This window comes from Jaculus jaculus, chromosome 11 (assembly GCF_020740685.1).
Source record: "Jaculus jaculus isolate mJacJac1 chromosome 11, mJacJac1.mat.Y.cur, whole genome shotgun sequence".
Taxonomy (NCBI): Eukaryota; Metazoa; Chordata; class Mammalia; order Rodentia; family Dipodidae; genus Jaculus; species Jaculus jaculus.
Window position 1 is genome coordinate 40858775 of NC_059112.1, and position 18509 is coordinate 40877283.

The 18509-nt window shown below is 41.1% G+C and overlaps 1 protein-coding gene across 1 annotated transcript in view; it reads left to right on the plus strand.

Moving 5' to 3' along the window:
• The window catches only part of Ppargc1a (PPARG coactivator 1 alpha), a 757100-nt gene that overhangs the window by 239108 nt on the left and 499483 nt on the right, over nucleotides 1–18509 (plus strand). The gene's annotated exons all lie outside the window — the stretch shown is intronic.

Sequence of the window (18509 nt, forward strand, 5' to 3'; positions counted from 1 at the left end):
TAAGGGTATTGCACAACTGTTTTTGGTGACAGTCAGTCTGTTAAGTTGTATTTTACATTGAGGAATATTCTCCACCCAGCAACACTGTGTGGTTGTAGAAGTTGTTAGTGACCAGGATGTAACCTTACTGAGCCATTTTACCTAAATAACATAAATGTGAAATAAGCACATTTAAGAAATATGGGTTTGTTAGATAATTGCTAATAGCAATACAATGAGAGCAACTAGGTAGAATAAAAAGAATATTTCTCTTAATTTCTTATTCTCTTCTTTTATTTCCTTTTCTTTCTTTTTGTGAAATAGAGTCTTACTGTGTAGCCCAGACTAGTCTTGAACTTCTGTTCCTCCAACCTTGGCTCATGGAATACTGAGTTACTAGGGTTCACCACTATGTCTAGCTGGGGTTTTTCTTGATGGTAGATTCCTGGTCAATCTAACCCAACAGTGAGAAAACTACCATGGGTGAGACAGCTCTAGTTTGTTTCTCATTTTTGTATAGTTCACTAGCCAAGAATGACTTTTTTAATTTGAAAATGGTTGAGTAAGAATTAAAATGGAAGAATACTTGTCAACACATGTCAATGATAAAAAAAGTTCCATTTTGGTGGAGATAAAGTTTTATTGGAACATGGCCATACTCATTCACTTATGTATTGTCTGTGCTTCTGTGTGTCAGTTGGAGTTGAGCAGTTGCCATGGTGACCATCCTAAAACATCCACTAACTGGTCCTTTCCAGAAAGCATTTGCTGGCCTCTGCATCAAGAAGCCCCATAGCAGGAGGAGAGTGAGTAGGGAGTGGATATCTTCTGCTGGGGTCTTCTGGTGACTAGTGAGCAATGGTGCTTTAATTAATAGGCAAAATATGAATTAACAGATGAGAAAGATGGTACCCGTGGGTCTTGTTTAAAATAGATGCCAAGTAGAAAATCAGTTTAACTTCTGTAGCATGACTGAAAATATGCTGCTGGGATAAGTTCACTTTAAAGTTTTTATTTTAAGCATATGTGTATGTATTGTATAGGATGGTATGTGGGTGGTATGTGTATGAACAGTGCATGCGTGTGTGTGTGCAGATATGCACACCCATGTACATTTGTATGGATGCCAAGAGCAGGTGTACTCCTCAATGGCTCTTCCATGTTGCCTTCTTCTTCTTCTTTTTTTTTTTTTTCTGATTTTTCGAGGTAAGGTCGCACTGTGGCTCAGGCTGACCTGGAATTCACTATGTAGTCTCAGAATAGCCTCGAACTTTCGGCGATCCTCCTACCTCTGCCTCCCAAGTGCTGGGATTAAAGGCGTGCACCACCATGCCTGACTCCCATGTTGTCTTTTTGAAAGTGGAATCTCTTTGGACCTGGAGCTGCCACTAATTAATTTTTTTTTTTTCTGGTCATACTGAGACCAGGGAACCTTAGTCATTCTTCTATCTTTGCCCCCACACAGAACTGGGGATTACAGTCATGTTTGGCCATGCCTGACATGTTTAAGTGGGTGCTGGGGAATCAAACCAAGGCCCTCTCAAGCCTTCATGCTTACCTAGCATATGCTGCAGTCCCAATTTCCAAGTTTTATGGATACCAGAGGGTGTGTGCACCACCAGGATAAATCATCTCATCTGTCATATAGCAGTAGTAGGAAGGCAGTCTGGGCTGGCAGGTGAGCCCTGGGCCTGTTTCTACACAGCTCTGACACTTGCAAAAGCTTCTGTCAGCCTGGAGCCTTGGTCTTTTCATGTGTGTACTGAAGGGGCATCTGGTCCCAGTGACCTGTGAGATGACCCAGTCTCTCTGCTTATGGGCCCTAGCATCAGAAAGTCCCAGACTTGGGAAACAGAATCTCTGATTTCTGGCATCTTTGTGGCTTCCTTGTGCCTTTAAAATTCTGCATTTCATTAAGGGTTCACAAGTCTTGACATGTTTGTAAAGAAAGACACGGCAGGAATTCATATGCCTTGCCTTCTAACAAACATGTTGTGAATAACCTATATTTGGAGCACGATTTGTCATAGGATGTGGACAGGGTTTTAAATCCAAGCAAGCTTCTGAAATCTACTGCTTTATTCTTCCCCAGTAGCTCTCAGGGTGCTCCCACTGTGCACTTTGAAGGGAGTCTTTATTGGAGAAGCCACTCTCCATTTCCGAAGAATGGGAACATTTGCATTAAACGATGCAAGAGATGCCATTGTAATTTCATGAGAATTACCCTTCCCAATGAATGTTAGATTAAGAACCAAGTAAAATCCCTTGAAAGTGGCTGGAAGATAAATTAGAGCCTAGCTGCAGTTAGGTAGAACTAAATTTTATTCCTTCCCTTTAAAACGGTTTTTAATTGATTTGGCATACTTTTTAAGTTAATAATGAATACTGTGCCTGGGTCTGCATGATCACTCCTGTGAATTAGATCTATGGTGCCTGAAACAGCTTTCGCTTACAGAGGACAGTGATTTTAATGAAGAGTCTTTGCTTATTGCACCAGTGGAAATGTGTTTCATGGTGGTTCCAGACAGTTCTCTAATTAGCAGTCCAGTCTGTTCTCCCAAATATTTTATCTGAAATGGTATGGAAATGTGGAGAGGGAAGGTGCTTTATCATGATGCCGGGAGGCCTGCTCCGCCTGGAGGTCTTAGAGCTGGGGGAGTCTTGCAAAGATGTTGTAAGACCCAGAGATCTGGAAAAAAAAAAAAAAAAAAAAAAGATGAAAATAGGTAACCCTGAATAAACAAAAGGGGTTCCTAGGTTGGAATAACAAATTTCACAAGGTCTCTCTCTCTCTCTCTCTCTTTCTCTCTGTGTATCTATGTATGAAGGGTATAGATTCCTTAATTAGGGGCTGTGGACCAGGTATGCCAGGTATGAGGGGGGTGAAAGTGAGAACTTGGCATTCTTGCCCTTACCTGCCAGGCCATGGCGTTCCTCAATGCTTTGCTGCTTGTGTCATTGATGGACCAGAGGGTGAGTCCTGGAGACATACTTAATGCTAAATGGCCTTAGTTAGTGCCCAGAAGAAAGGGAGTTCCCAAGAGCTAAAAATGTAAAGTAGAACACAGAGTGTGCCCATGGACTCCCTTCACTGAATGAGAGGAAAGAAGTTTTAGAAAGGGTAAAGAAAGGAGAGAGATTAAAATTAATATTGTGCCCTGAGAGATAGCTTTCAGCACGTTTGTATGTTAAATAGGACATTGGATTGCTAATAGTTAGAGCATGATCTTGAAAGGTTAGGAAAATGATATGAATATGAATACAATAGTACAACTACTAATATATAATTGAAGCCATCCCATGTTTCCTATGCTATGTTAAGCATTACAACCAAATTATGGGCTTGAATTGTTACTTTAGCCCTCTGGGATAGGCATTATTATTTTTCATTTTGAAGAACAGGGCTGGAGAGATGGTTTAGAGGTTAATGTGCTTGCCTGCGAAGCCTAAGGACCTAGCTTTGAGTCCTTAGAACCCATGGAAGTTAGATACCTGTGGTGGCGCATATGTCTGGAGTTCAAATGCAGTGGCTAGAGGCCCTGGAACACCCATTCTCAGTCTCTCTAATAAATAAATAAAAACAAAATATGAAAACTAGAACAGCAAACAGAGACACAGGGAAATTGCCTTTAGCTAACTTTATGTGCCCACAGAGTAGTAGAACAAAGATTGACATTCAAATATCATACTATACAGGGAAATGGGCATGCTACTTAAAGGTGAAGAAAGCATTATGCATTTCTTGAACTCAGACAATGGCAGTCAGAGCTGGGGCTGAATTGAAGAGTTGCCAGTTCCCATCATGCACTTATAACAGTAGATTGCTGTATGCTCTCTTGCTACCAAACTGTAATTAAAATTATCATACAGTATAATGATTTCTAATACATTTCAGAACAAATCACCATCTTATATCTGACATGTTGTTAATGTTTACTACCATAATTACCAATTTGAAATATATGGCAGCAATTTTTATTAGTGTTTGGTTATGTATAATTATGTCAAATATGAGACTGCAATTTAGATTGAACTGTATCAGCAGAGATCATGCAAAGTGATTATCCTGTATATTTGACATCCTGGATGTTTTGTGAATCTATAGATATTTTTCCTCCAAATCATAAAAAAATATTTAAAGATAATAAAAAAGTTACTTATAGTGTTTTTCATTTTAAGCATTTTAGAGTGTGGGATTATATATTTTAAATTGTTATTTATTTATGAGTGACACACACAGAGAGAGAAAGAGGCAGATAGAGAGAGACAGACAATGGGTGCACCAGGGCTTCCAGCCACTGCAAAGGAACTTGTCTGATGTGTGCGCCCCCTTGTGCATCAGGTTAACATGTGTCCTGGGGAATTGAGCCTCGAACCAGGGTCCTTAGGCATCACAGGCAAGCGCTTAAGGGCTAAGCCATCTCTCCAGCCCGAGGGATTATATATTTTAAAAATGTGATATACTGAATCATGGGTTGACTCAAAAGGGACAGAAACACCCATCAGAGAATCTGTCTGGTGGGCTCAACTCTCTCATGGGCACTTTGAACATCAGTTTTCTAATTCTCCCAGTAGTATGCTCTTTCTTTAATTTGTACCTCCCACCAGATAACTAACCCCAGAGAATTTTAGAGATTTTATCCAACTAGCACATAGTGGAGCTGAAATTCAAGTTTAAATTCATGATTTTGCAGTTGTCCCTATAAGAGACTACCACTGCAGTGTGAATTCCCATTACTCCTCAGCTTTCCCTTATGGCTAGACCAAGTACTGAGATCATTGCCTTGAAAGATGAAGCATTTCATCAGATGTTTTGTAGACTCCAGTCCATGGTTGATGGCTCCCATTGCTTTTGGGCCTGTAGTGAGGTACTGCATCATGGCAGGAGTGAGTGGCAGAGAAAGCTTCTCACTTCATGGTAGTGGGAAGCAGATAGAGAGGAAGAAGAAGGGCTGGGAATCCCAGTAGCCACTTTAAGGATATGATGCCAATAACCTAACTTCTTTCCACTAAGTGAAACCTCCTATAGAATCTATCAACTGCCAGTAGCATTACTAGGTGGGTTCCATGCTTTCAACAGAAGTACAATTGAGAGAAATTATCCAGAACATAGCACCTATAAAATTAGTTGGGCCCTATATTTAATGAGACAATGAATATGCTTGTCTTTCTTTCCATATAGTAGTTTCTTTAGAGCGATAACCAATGCAGAATTTATGCACAGGGATAAACAACATACAAATGGTGAGTAGAGGGGGAGGAAAGAGAGAGGTATAACAGATACAGGATAGTGGTATAAATTCTGTTCCAAGTTCAAAGCCAGAAGAAGACCCTTGCCCCTGCTTAGAGACCAGGTATAGAGAGAGAGAAAAAAAAAATCACTTTTGTCTGCCTTTTGTTCTATTCTATGTAGGCCTTCAATTGGTTGAATGAGACTTCTCTATACTGTGGAGGGCAGCTTGTTTCCCTCAGTCCACTGTTCCGTCAGGAAACACCCATATAAATATGCCTTGAACAGTATTTAACTATGTATCTGGGCACCTGGTAAGCCTAGTCAAGTTGACATATGAAATTAACCCTCGCATATATTTTCTCATAAATTCTATTAGGTTCATTTTAGCGCTAGGGAAATGTACCATCAAAGGCTATTCATGCTTTCACAAATTAATGAGGGGGAAGCTGGGACCTGTGGAAGACTTCTGAATTAGATTCTAGTGTTTTCTCAGGACAGTTACCAAGTAAGTTCCCTTGTGGTTACCACCAGACACTCTGTGGCTGCCCTTATACAACATGGCTTGAGTTCTTAAAAACAATTCACACTTTTCCTATTTCATTTATTCCCTGTGCTGTACCCCTTTCATAGGGACTGAGATGTGGTGAAGTCCACACAAGTGGTAGAGTCAGGGTGTGAACACAAGACTTGTCTGATTTTAGAGTTGATTCTCTTACTTGGTCATTCCTCAACAAGGTATTGCTTTACTTACTTCTTTGGAATAAATGACTTTAATTCTATATCCTTCTCCAAGAAGATCTGGTTTCCTGTCTTCATATATCTATATCATTATGTTTCATTCCCTTTAAAACTCTCCATTTTTTAATTAATGTGCTTCAAAGGTTTGGTTGTCATAATTTATTCACATGTTCACATCTTGGTGATGAAAAAACATACAAAGAAACAAACAAAAATAAATACAGAAACTATAATCCAAGGTTGGAGATATAGCAGCTGGAGAATGTTTCTCTTATATGCACAAAGCCCTGGGCTCAATCCCAAGCACTACCAAATAAAAAAAAAATCCTATTTCAAAAATTAAAATCTGGAAAGATTATTTCCTTGTCTTAGTGAAAAATCAAATTATTTAAACTATTTTAGATTTTAAAAGCAATAAAACTATGTAATACAGTATTTGTATATCAATTCAGTTTCTACTGTGATTTTAATGAGTTTGCATTCACTGGTTCATCTATACATTCTTAGAGAAGACAATAAGGAAAAAAAATTGCTGCTATTCACTGGGTGTGGTGTTGCATGCCTTTAATCCCTGCACTGAGGAGGCAGAGGTAGGGGGATGGCTATGAGTTCAAGGCCACCTTGAGACCACATAGTAAATTCTAAGTCAGCCTGGGCTAGAATGAGACCCTACCTCGAGAAACAAAACAAAACAACAGCAACAACAAAGACAATAAACTCCCTGAAGGTAGGACCTCTGTGTGTTCTGTTCATTACTGTATGTGTTACGTACTATAGTACCTGGCCCATAGCAGGAACTACATTAAAATGTATACATTAAGGAACATCAATGAAATACTAGTTTCTCCTTTGCTTTTTACTTTGTTAGTATGTCACATACATTTTTAATCATAATTCTTTTAAATATAGCTTTAAATTTACAAAGCAACTGATTATTAGTGGAGAAGTTACATCCCAACAAGGATGAGAATTTTGCCCTGGTCATGTTCAAATAGCTTCTTACTTTTTGTATTGACCCAAAGCTGAAGTAATACTCCTTTGTATAATAGAAGGATACGCTTTCTGGGTTCTATTAGGTAGTCATAGAAATCTTTTCAACAAACCTGTTGTAGCTACCTGGCATCTCTTGTCTAGGAAGGCTGTGTCTAACCAAAGGGTATCTAGTCTGAGTTCCTGATTCCTTCAGTGCTTTCCCTGACCAGTCATCACTGAAGGACCAGTGGCTTTTATTTGCAAGGTCAGCACTGAGAACCAGATAAGGCAAAGTTTGACCATGTGATTGTTATAAGTGAGCTTGCTGGGACTGAGATTGGATGCTGATTAAACTCCTAGCAGTTAACTTGGCTAATTCAGGGTTCTGTCTGAGTCACAGGGTGCCAAACCAGATCATGCTGAAAAGGCAAAATGGAATTTTTTTTTTCCCATTCTGATTGTAGTAGATGCTCATCATGCTTTATTTAAAAAAATGCACATAAGCTAGGGAGATAGCTTAGAGGATAAAGAGCTTGTTCTTCAAATATTAAGACCTGAATTTGGATTCCTACCATCCACCTCAAAAAATAAGGCTGGGCTTGGTAGCTCTCATCTATAATCCCATAGTGGGGAGGCAGAGACAGGTGGATCATTAGGGCTCATTGGATAGCTCTCTAGTGAAACTGATGAGCTCTATATTCAGTGATAGATCTTATTTCAAAGAGTAAGGTGGATAGCAACTGATGAACACTCATGACACTGATCTCTGGCACACGTACATACACACACACATACACCACACACACATGGATTCCTGCCACCTACATATGATCATACAAACCCACACAGAAATGTACATGGAAGCATCCAGAACGTACATGCTAATGAACATGTCAACATTTATATTTTATTAAATCAAAATTATACATATATGTGCACATATAATTTTTGTTTGTTTCAAGTGCTTCGACCATCACAGAGAACCTCAGAGACATATGAATGAGCCCTTTTAAGAATCATCAGGGAAAAGAATCTTATAAATCCTTTAACCTAATTCTACAATTGATTTCCCTAAGAGAAGTTAAATATCACCATTGTTTGTAGATTGCTAGATTACCACAAAGATAATTCTTTTATAAATACAGATGGCACTCTTATGGAAATTACATGACAGCAAGGTGATGCCAATAAAAAAAGTGACATGCTGATTAGGTCATAAAATAGATTTAAATAGAATTATACTTCTCTTTCTAATTTATGGCTATTTTTTTTGAACTTGTGATGCCCTGTTTTCATTTTGGCCTTTAATAGTTGTTCCCTTTAAAACAAAACAAATTGCCGGGCGTGGTGGCGCATGCCTTTAATCCCAGCACTCGGAGGCAGAGGTAGGAGGATCACCGTGAGTTCAAGGCCACCCTGAGATTCTATAGTGAATTCCAGGTTAGCCTGAGCTAGAGTGAGACCTTACCTTGAAAAACCAAAAAATAAAAAAAATAAATAAATAAAATAAAATAAAACAAAACAAAACAAATTAAAGGAACACAATTTTGATTGTCTTGAGCATACAGAGCTCATCTCTGATCAGCAGGGAATCAGTGTGGAAAGCCTCCTTTTCTTCAGGATCTCTTCCTACCCAAGCCAGTCTGCCTGGTATGACTTCATGAAGCTGAGACAATTTCCAGAAGGCTGAAAGCCCAGTACTGGGCTCAGAATGACCCAAATATGAATCAATGAATATGATGTTGAATTATTGAGTCAAGTTACTTCTCTTGGTTTTGACATTCAAAGGGGAAGGGCAGAAGGCCATATGCTTATATGTTTAAATGACTGGATATATACTGTCCAGACATTTGAAACCATCTCAGGTTTACTTCCCTGCTTGAGCTTTCTCTTCTATTTTCTGTGGGTGTACTATACCAAAATAACTGCCTTCCCTCCCCCTACCATTGGTTAAGAAGAGTGTGTGTGTATGAGAGAGAGAGAGAGAGAGAGGAACTGTATCACGGGTTTCGGGACATGGAGGTGATTTGCATATTAACATCATGTTATCCACTTTCACTACTCTGTTTGTTGGTGGGTGGAATGTTGAGCAATGTTGCCCAACCTCTTGGAAACAGCACGTGAATAATCCCGTAATCAGTGTAATGTATTCTGCTATGGGAGTAATCAAGTCATTGAGCTTTGAAGTAAGATCCAATTTTTGGAAAGTGGCTGATGAATGCAGTTTCTGTATTCAGAGGAGGCGGATGTACCTGGACTATTTGGGTCTTCTGGTTGAATGGGGGAGGGGGGGAAGTACTTGAGGAAACTGAAGTGGACCATTCTAAAAATAATCCAAGTTTCAGGATATATTTTCCTAGTGGCATAGTATGCAATTTGAGATTTTAAAATTAAACACGTCTGTGTGCTTTTGAATTTTGTATTGCCAAGAGCTTAGCTAGCTGGAAGGGAGGGATAGGAAGAGGAGTCTCTGCTAGGTCTGAGGGTTATCCTCCCTCCTCCTGGGCCATCCTTTCTATGTATTTCTCAGGGTGGAGTTCTTCTTGTTATTCTTGTTCTAACTTAAAAGTTCTTGCTTCAGAAAATTCTTGGAGCAAATTTCCCCTATCCTAAGCCATAGAGCCATAGTCTCTCTCTACTCTCTTTTGTCTTCTTTTAATTATCATTTTCTTTCAGGCTCTTATCACTAAGAGAAATTCTTATGTACTTGCTTGTTTGCCCTCCTCTGGGAGATTATAAGCTCTTAGAGAGGAGAAACATAGGGCTGTTTATTGTGGTATTGATAAGCCCTTGAACAATTCCAGTCTTCTTAGACATGCCAGTCAGGGACTGGCTGAAAGAATGAATGCTTAATTCTAAACTGGGGGCCCCAAAATTTTGGGGCTCCAGGGAGTCCTCTCCATCTTTCATGAGCACTGTTAAGCAAGTCTATGGGCCAGGGGCATCTTTCCTATCATGATAGTGCAAGCTAACTAGACAATGGTACACGTGATCCATCTAGTCCCAGGTGGGAAGCTTCAGCTAACTGGGCAATCCTGTTCCCAGCTAGGCAACCCACCTGAAGTCATACAGATGCTCCAGTGGCCCTGCTAGTGGATATTTATCTTACTTAATATGTCAGCTCAAAAGTAACCCTGGCATCTATGTGTTTGTTCTGGTCTTGATTCACAGGTTGTTAGCAGTGCAAATCCTCTGAATACTGGAGCCCTTGAACAGTGCCTTTGTGTTGACTTGGGCCATTCTCCTCTGTGAGCTTGTGCCATGCCCCAAAACTTTCTAATGACTCTGCTGCTTGCCCCTCTCTTTTGCTCACTCTCTTTCCCCCTCTCTCTTTTGCAACTATTTCTCTCCCCTTTATTTTTATTACTTTCTTTTTTGTTTGTATGTGGTGTGTGTGTGTGTGTGTGTGTGTGTGTGTGTGTGTGTGTGTATGCATGTTGACATGTGTGTAGGCTGTATACAGGTGGATGTGTGCACATGTGGACCCAAGAAGTTGACATCAGGTATCTTCCCTGAGTGACTCTCACTTGAGCCCAGAGCTAATCTAGCTTGTGTTCAGCTAGTCTAGCTCGTGAGTTTGCCCCAGGATCACTTGTCTCCACCTCCTAAGTGCTAGGATTACAGGCGGGGTGCCATGCCTGCCTGGCATCCATGTGGGTGCTAGGGATCTAAATCAGGTCTTTAGGGCTGTATAGCTAGTGCTTTACTGGCGGAGCCATCTACACTGTAAGCACACATACACATTCTCTCTCTCGCTCTTTCTGTCTCTCTGTCTGTCTTCCTTTCCTTTTGCTTCAGAGAATGTGAGGCACTGGTGGATTCTCTTTCTCTGTCTTTGTATTCTAAGCACAGGAGGAACAAGTTGAGCCTTCTTCCACATCAGATTTATTTACTGTCCTAATATTAGAGAAGGGCTTTATGGAAAGCCATCTATACCAATCTTCATGTAGAAGCTGGCAATGTCCAGAATAATCATCAGTGTACGCATGCATCCCTACAGACTTTCTTACCCTTCTTCTTTTTTTCTTTCCTTGCATTGATTTTATGCTTATGAAATTAATGCATGCTCACTGTGAACAATTCAGATAATAAAGAAAACCTCAGGTGACTTCAAGCAGAAGGTTTCCCCGGTGTAGCCAAATGAGGATTTGGTTTTGAAGAGAATAATTAACAAGACTATTTTAAGTGGTCATTTATTGCAGAACATGAGGGAATTACCTGTCTGGAGGGATGAGAAGTGTTTAGATGTTGCCAGCATATTCCTCAAATGTACTGTGGCCCCAGAATAATCACTTTGTAAGAAAAAGAGAAGTTGCCATGGTTGAGTAGATAGAAAACACTGCTACTAGCCTTTCTTGGTTCTTAGAAAACATGTCGAAGTCTGCCCTGTCAAAGAAAGCTTCCAGAGCACATCAGAGCCAAACAGGTACACATTCCTTATTTATTATTCATTTTTAAAATGGCAAACACATAGCTGGGTGCTGGGTGTGGTGGTGCATGCCTTTAATCCCAGCACTTTGGAGGCAGAGGTAGGAGATTGCCATGAGTTTGAGGCTACCCTGAGACTACATAGTAATTTCCGGGTCAGACTGGTCTAGAATGAGACCCTACCTCAAAAAATCAAAAACAAACAAACAAACAGAAGCAAACTCATGTTTCTCAAGTCATCAAATGTAATTTTTCCATGCCAAAGAGTGCCTTGCTCAAATACGTGGGAAAATCATTCTTAGGATCATTTTTGATGTTTCTTACAGGTCACTGATGCCCACAGAGAATCACACTGCTTCATTTCCTTACTGTTTCCAAATCTACAGATATTTTTTCAAGTTTCATTGTTTTACTGCAGTGAAGGGGGCTTGGAGTTGAGATAGAGTCTTGCCCAGGCTGCCCTCAAACTCTTGGCAATCCTTCTACCTCAGTATTTTCAAGTGCTGGGATTACAGTTATGAGCCACCATACCTGGCTTACCATCTAAGATTCTAAGATCACTAACTTCAGATGAGAAGACAAAGGAGAACAGTCTATCAGTGGTTCCATACCAGGCACTATACTGGTCCTTCCTTTACCTCAGTCCCTTTGTGATAGCCATCTGTGAGTACCATTTTGCAGATGAGAATCTTAAAGCTTGGAAGTGATGTGAAGAACTTATGTAGGCTTCTCAGTGGGTGGGTGCTGGAGTGCAGGGCAATGGTTCCTGTCCCCACTGTGGATTCCAAAATCCAGGAATGTGCAAGACATTTGTAAAACATGTTATGGTATTTTGTTTAACACACATCCTCTGGTATAATTGGAATCATCTCTAGATGACTTTTAATACCAAATACAATGCAAATGCTATGTAAATAGCTGTTATACTGTATCACTTAGGAAATAATGACAAGAGCAAAAGGTCTGTATATGTTTAGCACTGATAAAATTTTCTGACTTGTGACTGGCTGAGTCTACAGATATGAGACCCATGAATGCAGAGGACTGATTGCGTGTGTGTATGCATGCGCACTATATGTTTATGTGTGTATATATGTATTCTCTGTCTATCATCTCTGTCTGTCTATTATCTATCTATCTATCTATCTATCTATCTATCTATCTATCATCTATCTATCTATCATCATCATCTGTCTATCTTATGCCAATATGCCAACTCCATTCCATGGTCTGAAGCACAGGAGGAGCTTGGTAACAAATATTAATTGGCATGAAATATGCCTGTGTCCCTGCAATACCTTACTCGATATGCATTAAATCAGTCTTGCACATATATTTACATGCTTATTCTCATACAGGGTGTCTCCTCACATCTGGGTATGAACTCCTTGGAGGAAAAAGTCTTTTGGTTATTTGTTCGCTACTGAGTCTATGGTAGATACTCTCTAAACATTTGGTGGAATAATAAATAGTCCAATACAAGTTTTTACCGTTACTTCTTTTCCAAAATCTCCACAGATTGCTTTCTCTGCACATCAGCTTCTCTCTGAGGAGTGGTTAAAACCTACTCAGAGCTGTAAATAAAGGAAGTCTGCCTTCTTGGCTATTCCAGTGTAGCCAATGCTGAAGGGCTCTGGACTAGTGTGTACTAGCTGCCTCACAGACACAGCTGTAGTTTCATGAATAAGCAGCAGTGCAATCACAGGGACAATGTGTAAAGTTACCATGTGTCAGACACAGGCAGGGCCCTGGTTAAAGCAAACCTAAGCTGTCTGAAACGAAGGCCCCAGGCTATGGAGGGGTTGTAGCAGCCTGAACAGCCAGGTCACATTTTGGGGACCAGCAGAGGAGCTCCTTTCCCCCATTCTCAGGGGTTGCAGTGTGCCAGGATCCTCCCTTCCATTCTTGGGGGTCGCAGTGAGCCTGGAACCCCAGGACAAAATCTCAGACAGATTGGCAGGAAGTAAGGCCACTCCTCTCCAAGCACAGTATACCTGGACATTCAGATAAGACTTAGGCTTTGGCCATAACCCTGTGGCCTTTGGCCAATTGCCTATGAAACTCCTTATATGGTATCAGCCAGCACCTTTGCATACCTTCCCTTTGCCATTGCCTATGTGCTGGAATGAATGTCCCCATATTAGGAATAGGCTAGCAACCTTTAAACCCATGAATCCCCGTAGGGTCCTCTCCCTGCCTTCAACTGCTTATAAATCCATTTCCCTGACAATAAACTGATAGCTGTTCACCAAAACTGACTCCCAGGAGTGATTCTCTTGTCACTCGCTCACCTTCCCAGTTGCCTGGGACTCCTTGCAAGACGGGCCTGCCCAAGGACCCAGGAACCCACATCCATGCTGTGCTCTACTTTAGCATGGTGCCTGAACTGCAGAAAACCAGAGTGAAACAAACAAACAAAAAAAAAAACAAAAAACAAACAAACAAAAAAACTCCAGAGAGCAGCTCTCCTGCATGTCCACTAAAGCCACACCTTGTCAGGCTTCTTAACTTGGAATGAAAAGATATTTCAATATCATTAATGTCCTCTGCAATCCTTCATACATTATACTTTTTTAAAAAGACTCTTTTTTTCCCCTTTTTTATTTGATTTTTGTTTATTTAACAGAGAAAGAGGGAGAGAAAGAGAGAGAGAAAGAGAAAAAGAAAGAAAGAAAGAAAGGATGCACCAGGCCCTCCATTCACTGCAAACGAACTCCAGATGTATGTGCCACCTTGTGCATCTGGCTAATGTGGGTTGTGGGGAGTTGAACCTCGGTCCTTTGGCTTTTCAGGCAAATGCCTTAACCACTAAGCAATCCTTCCACCAGACCCCCCTTTTCTTGAGGAAGGGTCTTATTCTACCTTAGGCTGACCTGAAAATCACTATGTAGTCTCAGGGTAGCCTTGAACTCATGGCAATCCTCCTCCCTCTGCCTCCGCAGTGCTGGGATTAAAGGTGTGTGCCACTATGCCCACTCTACATCATTCTAGAAAGAAGTCTGTGGATTCACCAGAGAGCTCAGAGGGTCTGGAAAAGTGAAGGGCCTCTGAAGAAGCCCTGGCTAGTAATCAGGCTGGGTGGGATACTGGGTTATGCCTAGGTAAGGGCTGAAAAATGGATTTTCTTTAATCTTTGAAGTTTTGAGGAAAATAATCTATGTGTTTGTTCAATATTTGCCCCTGCTCCTATATTCCCCAGTCCTCACATTCTCTCCCCGCCGTCCCCTCTCCCCTCACTACCTCATACTTGTCCCTCTCATACCACGACTTAGGGCAGAAAGATGGTTTAGAGAGGCAGGTTCATGGCCATCTTCACTCCTGCAGAACCCTCAGAAAAGAGTGCAGGACCCCACGTGGAATGCTGATGGAATTGAAAGGCATTTGGCCAGGTTGTTTTCCATCCTCACTAAAGTAGCCGGCTCTGATTGGATTAGAAAGCCTCAGAAGCACTTTCATCTCCATTGCTGCTACCTGTGCAGGGGAGACAGTGATGAGCAAATGGAAGATGAAGGAAGCTTTAGGAGGCTGAGCCTCCCAGCAGGGGGCTGCTGTAGGGAATATTAAAACGCTCATTCCCAAGATAAAGCCAGGATTCCCAAGGAATAAGTCTGCTGATAATATGGAACCTATGGTATACAATTATTGTCAAAACAAACTTTTAGCATACATATACAGCTTGGTGATGGCAGGCAATGGCTGTGTGCCAGGAGCTGGTTTTGTTTGGATAATAAGTCTGAGCTTTGAAAAAGACATATACTTCAATAATGGGTATGTGCTGAGGTTGGGGAGATGGAGGTAAAAAGCTGGATTATGAAGAAAGCTTTTTTTTCATAGAAACAGCAAGCTAGAAGGAGGAAGTCATTGAAGAAAGCATGAATGAAATGGAAGAACCACAAACATAATAAAAAGAAGTGTTATTTATCCAATTACATATTCAAGTCTAATGCTAAGGTAGTTGGAAAAAAAAATTAAAAGCCCTTTCTTGGAAATAGACCATGTTCTCTGGCCACTCAGGACGGAGAACCCATTCAAGGAGAAGACTGCTGCAATTCTGGTGGTTGTGGGCCAAGAGAAGCAGACACTCTGAAGTTTGAGCCAATTTGCTGTTTAGGCTAAAGGAGAAAGAGTTTGCCAGAGCTGAGATTCAAGAATGAGGTTCAATGGAGGGATGATTAGATCACTGGTGGTGTTTGGGATGGGTGGTGGTGATGGGTGATGGAGGCGAGAGTCACTATGACAATGTGCTCCACTACACAGGAAATATCCTGGCAGACTGAGAAGACAGGGGCGTAGGGAGTGCTGTGGTACTTTGTGGAGCAATTCTTATGAAAGCATGCCAGGAGAACTGACAAAGAGGCAAACCCAGTGATCCTTGGAAGGGGCCCACCCTGTCTTTCTGCATTCCAGGGATGTATGAGCCCATGCACACACAAGAAGGTGGCAAAAAGTTACCAGGAGAGTGTTGAAGTAGAAATCCATAGTTATTAGTTTTATGGCCTCTAGCTATAGAAACTAGCAGGTGAAGATAATCTACAGACCCAAAGTGGGGGAAAAATGACATTTTAACATTTTTGTCAGGTAGGCAATTTAAAAATAAACTCGAATTCAATGTATACCATTAATGCTAGAGGTTCTGTTATAACAATGCCAAAAAAATTGCCTTCTTTTCTATGGTAGTTGAAAAAAAAGCCATGTTGTAGGGGCTGAGGAACCATATATAGAACAGACATATGTGATGGTGATAGCAGCCCCCCAAGCCATAGAAAACAGACCAAGACTGTGCCCTGCAGAATTAACACCACAACCTATGTCAGATTCTGACTATTATCCTAATAGCAGCTTTCGCATTCTGTCCAGTCCCATTAGCGATTCCCATGTTGATTGCTCTGTTACTCGTGACTGTTAATTGCTTCTAAATCTCTTTGGATGTTCAGATGCCTTGGGGGAAAAAAATTCTGACTGGCAAAGGTGCGACTTTTATTAATGTGGAAGTAAACAAAAAATCTGTTTAGAACCCTGACTGAAGTGTCTGTGACTTGAGATGCCATAAACAGCGGAGGTGGCATCTTTCTTTGCATGTCTGTCATATGTCGGTGGTGTGAGGGTGGGGGCTGGGAAATAGCTTCTCAGAGGCATCTGTAGGCTTTGTCTAACGCTGGTACACTCTGTAGGTATGTTTAGCTGATCAGATCATGCCCTGGGGAATACCACTTAGCTTGGTATGGAATGGTAGAATTGAGACTTTTCAGATAAATTTGTGCTTAATAAGTACTATTATGTCAGAAGATGTGAAAATGTGGGTATGATTTGGCTTGTCACCCAGTCACTGGTCCCCATGGTTTCTGCACCTTGGCAATCTTACTTCATGAGCTTCTGTGTTTCCTACATAGGGAAACAAAGGCCAGGGGGAGGGGAGAAGGGGGGCTGCAGTGTGGCTCCCAGAAAAGCTGGCCAGGCAAAAAGGCATTGCATGCAGAGACATTGCCTCTTCCCCATAACTGATGGCTGCCCTCACAATGCAGGACCCACAATCCCCATGGGGTAACCAGCATCCCCAATGAGGATAGCCCCTTTGGAGGGGGGCAGGGATGAGGGTGAGGATGGTACCAACATGTGCTGTTTACACACTAAGCGTGTGCATAACTAATAAAATCATGCTCCCCCGCACACAAAAAGGCTACCTGCCTCTTGTTTCAGTGATCGAGAAGATAAAAATGACAAAATAGGTGTTTGCTGTACTTTTCAGAACCATTTTGCTGAGTGTTAGTGGAGTTTTGCTTTCTTCTTTTGTGTGGAAAAATCCATGATCTAGTATTGGGATTCATTTGTTAGTAATTCTAACAGCATATCCCGGTGAGAGAACGAAGAGGTAGATGAGGAGGGAGGCATTCCCAGGGCTGTCTGAGATCTACTGATTCAATCAACTCCCTTAGTTTGTTTTGATCCCGGAATTCAGCAGTGAATAAAAATTTCTTGCTTGATGGAGTTTCTATTCTAGTGGGGTGGGGTGGGGGGCAAAGAAAAACAAGCAAAGAGATGGGCCACGTAACACTAGGGCACAGTGAGTCTTCCAACGAAAGGGAAGACTGTGGAAGAGCATAGTGGGGTGGGGCTGGGTGAAGCCACATTAGAGTCGCTGGGGAAAGGCTCAATCTGCAGGGGTCCATCGTAAAAGTCAGCACTGTGGCTGTCTGGTCCCAAGTGACAGGGACAAGATCTGGGAGGCCGGAAAGTGCCTGAGGATCAGTGGAAGAGAAAAGAGGTCAGTGTTGGAGAGGTGAGGAAGAAAGGCATGGGAAACTGTGATCCTGAAATCCTGGGTATTGGGAAGATTCCAGAATGCCCATCTTTTAGCATTTCTGAAGTCCTACATGTACACCTCATACACAGAACCCAAACTCATATATTTTGATGATATTTCTGGAAGTATGATCCTTCTGAGACAAATATCCGTGATTCACTAGGAGTGTCTGGAAACTGACAAATCTTTCTGGAAGGCTTCACCATAGATTGGTTACATTGGTACTAAAATCACCAAACCATACGGTTATACGTTTCTTGATGGTAGGAACTGTGTCATTCACATGCTTGTATCTTTTCAAGAAATCAAATGAAATGATAAGCTTACATATAGTACCAACCCAATGAATATCAATTACTTTTCAATGTATTTAGAATGGCCCAAGAGTGCTGGAAAGTATGGGATATCCTAGAAAGGATTGTTAAAAATATTCCCTTCTAAAAATGTTGTTGTAAGATTATATCTGGAGCATTTAGATATTTTTGGATTTTTTTTTAAAAAGACAAATCCATATGCTGAAATATGAACATAAGTATATAACAAACTGAACAGTAGTAACATTATTTTCAGGCCAAATTTTAATTGGATGGTTGTATTATGTCAATCTAATTTTCCCTCCATGTTTTAAACTAAATACGACAAGATGTTTCAATCCTTTCTCTGGAATTAGAGGGATATATTGGTGCCTGGGTTTGTAAGAACATAGGGTTATACTCATCACTGGTTTACCTTGGGTAACAGTGTATAGTAAGTTGAGACTGTTGTAAGAATTGCATGTGGAATGTAAGTCCCCAAGAAAAGTGTGGGTGATCATGATGTATTGTGACGGGAAAGACCAAAGTTGTCATTCTTGTCCTT